Source organism: Sciurus vulgaris (genome assembly GCF_902686455.1).
Source record: "Sciurus vulgaris genome assembly, chromosome: 6".
NCBI lineage: Eukaryota > Metazoa > Chordata > Mammalia > Rodentia > Sciuridae > Sciurus > Sciurus vulgaris.
This window is the reverse complement of record NC_136466.1, coordinates 24116076-24119396: the sequence shown is the minus strand read 5'-3', so window position 1 is coordinate 24119396 and position 3321 is coordinate 24116076. Positions and strand designations below refer to the sequence as shown.

Sequence of the window (3321 nt, the reverse complement as noted above, 5' to 3'; positions counted from 1 at the left end):
ACTGAGACCTCCTGTGATTTCTAAGGGTCCATTCCCTGTTGTTCATGGCGATTAACACTCTTTTGAGAAAGCAGAGAAGAGACAAAGAGAGGAATGGAGGTAATAAAAAGTAGAGAAGGAAAAGTCAACCTCCCTTCGACTTAGAAAACTTGTGGACTTCATTAGCAGCTACGCAGCCAGGGAAAGGTTCCCAAACAATGACTTCATCTCTTTGCTCCTGTGAACTAGGTGTCCCAGACATAAAAATAGAGGAAAGGCGAGAGCATGTGTTCCATTGGTAAATGGTGCATTGTGGTATGCCATCCTGGTGAAGTTTTCTGATTTATTCAGAATTAACATTTTGATTGTGAAACAACTGCTTAGTCTAGAAGAATCTTAGGATTAGACTGTGTTCTTCCAGTACTTTATTTCCATACTGTGCCAGAAATTTAAAGTGAAATGCTGGAAACAAAAGTCGGAGAATGGTAAAACTATATGGAACATGTCAGAGAGGGACAAGAATTTTGCTTGTTTATACAATGGGGATTCCTTTGTGCACTCATGATTTTATGGTCAGTCCAGAATCAAGCCAAGAAAGTGATTGCTGTATCTTAAGACATTTAATTTTTATTTATTTATTTATTAATATTTTTTCACATTGAGAAACTTTTACTAACTTAGTTTTATCTACTAAGTCCTTAGCAAATATGCCCTTATTTGATACAAACCTATAGGAGTTTCTTACCACAGAGTCACAGAGACTTACAGTCATCCTTGTTTTGTAATACTTAAAACAATGCTCAAATCATTATCAAGTTACTTCACTGAAATACTTAAAACAGCATTTTGAGGAGTGTTTGAAAGTTCTGTTTATAAATAGATCGATACATTATTATGTATTTGGTGCTGAAGATAAACACTTCTTATATAAAACCTTATTTTAATACACTGCTCTACTAATGAGGCTAGTTATTTGATATAATATATTTTAACACTAAAGAATAAAGCTTTAGCATCGCATTTATTTTCTTTATCAAGGAAGAACTTTGTATCCAACAACACTAAACAGGCACATTGCAAGTGACATTCTGTAAGATGGCTGCCAACAAAAGAATATGTACCTGCACTGTGCACTCTTTATGCAAGCGGTCCACTCTGAACAGCAGAACCAAATGTAGACCAAATGCTTTCAAAGTTTCGTGTGCCTATATGGCAATTACAATCTCCACATACTAAAAAGAACGATAACAGAAACCAGTATTTTTAAGGATAGAGCACATTTAAACACCTTCAACTCATCCACTGGCTCCTCAGATCAGATTGGCAACTGAAATTTCACATCCACATGAGCTTGCTTGGCTAAGGTCACTATTTCAGAGAGTTTTACAACCATTCTAGCAGCTTCATCCAAGTCATCACAAGCAAGGATTTTAAGTCTACTGTCTGCTATCAGTGCCTTAGCATCGTCAACTCGTATGCCTTATAACTGTACCACAACAGGTATTTTAATTTCCAGATCTTTTCCTGCTGACAATATCCTGTGCAATAACATCACATCACATGATTCCTCCAAAAATGTTGACCAGAATAGCCTGTATCTGGAGGATAGCTTATCTGATAAGCTTAAATGCCTCTGTTACTTGACAAACTGTGGCACCACCACCAACATCAAGAAAGTTGGCTGGAGTCCCTCCATGAAGTTTTATTATATTCATTGGGTCCACAGCCAAAGCAGCACCATTTACTAGACAGCCTATGTTTCCATCAAGGCCAATACAGTTTAGATCTGCCTTAGCTGCATCCTTGTCCCTCTCATCTTCCTAGGTCCAGTCCTGAAGGTCAAAGATTTTCTTTTGGTGATAGGCTGAATTAGAATCAAAATCGATCTTTGCATCCATACATAACACAGCTCCATCTGAATCTTCTACCATTGGATTTATTTCTACCATGGTTGCATCATATTTCAGAAACAGGTTATAAAGCTTGACCATGAGTTCTGCTGCAGAGTCCACAACATTAGGTGGAAATCCCATCTTCTGTGCAAGCTGAATAGCTTGTTCCTTTGTTGATGCCTTCTATAATATCAAGAGGTTCTTTAACTATGGCATCAGAAGACTCAGCAGCAACATCTTCAATGTTAACACTACCTTGTGAACTTCCTATTAATACAGGACCCTGAAATGACCTTTCCATTGTTATTGCAAAATAGTATTCTTTCCTGGGATATTTTCGTTCACAGACCAAAACTTGATTGCACATTTTGCCCTTTTCTCCTGTTTGCTTGGTAAACATTTTTTTTTTTTTTTTCCCAATCATCTATAAGGAAACAACTTTTGCTCCTTCTGGAGAGAAAACTATTTTACTCCACCTTTAAGGCCACTTTCAAATGTTCCTTTTCCTCTACCACTGGCTAAAATCTGTGCCTTTATCACAACATCTTTTGAACCTAATTTTTTGGCAATTGCATAATCTTCATCTGATGACTCTGCCACATATCCTTTGGGAAGGAGACACAAGCTTCTTGGAACAATTCTATACTCATGTATTCATGTAGTGAGAGATTCCTTTGCTGTTGCTGCTGTATTTGGAGTCCATGGTTATTAAACAATCCAGAACTTCCCAAAACCTGGGCGGTGGCCCAAAGCACTGTCTGGGGCTGGTGGCTCCTAAGGGCAGCTGTGGCCTATAGCCGTCTGTAGGACATGAGGCCGCCATTTCTTGACATTTAATTTTTAAAATAATGAGTAAGTTTTTCTACTGAAAAAGTGAATACTTTTGATGTTATAAATTAGACTTTATTAGTAAACCAAGTGACTGGAGATTTAAAATATATCCCAAATTGCCTATCACTCTCCAAATCCATTGTCTGACACCATGTCAGCCATTTTTGTTTCTTACATGATTACTGCACTGGGGTCCTACTGGACATCTTGTGGCCATGTTTTCATCCTCATGATCCACTTTCTACCTAGTAGAGAGAATGATCTTTTAAAAACATAAATCATATACTCTCACTTCCCTGCTTTAGAATCTTTCAATGGATTCCTATTTTACTTACTGGATTTAAAATAAAATCAAAATTTACTGTCATGGTCTATAAGACCTGACAGACTATGACTCTTCTGTCTCCATAATTTCATCTCTCACTCTTCCCCACCCTTGCTCCCTGCATTCCACTCTCCCTGGTTGAATACCTGATCCTAGAATCAGCCAGACTTCTGTGTGTCTCCCATCTTGGCATTTGTGTGCCCTGTCTAAATGATTGGGTCCTTTCTGGTATTAAGGTCTCAGTCCAAATGTTACCTCTTTAGCTAGAAGTTCTCTTTCTGCCTGTAAAAAGAA

At 37.8% G+C, this 3321-nt stretch overlaps 1 pseudogene across 1 annotated transcript; it reads right to left on the bottom strand.

The window, feature by feature from the left end:
• Positions 1-1077: 1077 nt before the first annotated feature.
• Positions 1078-2272, bottom strand: LOC306663056 (succinate--CoA ligase [ADP-forming] subunit beta, mitochondrial-like; annotated as a pseudogene). The gene has a single exon. The product of its transcript is annotated as a succinate--CoA ligase [ADP-forming] subunit beta, mitochondrial-like (transcript).
• Between the last annotated feature and the right edge of the window lie 1049 nt (positions 2273-3321).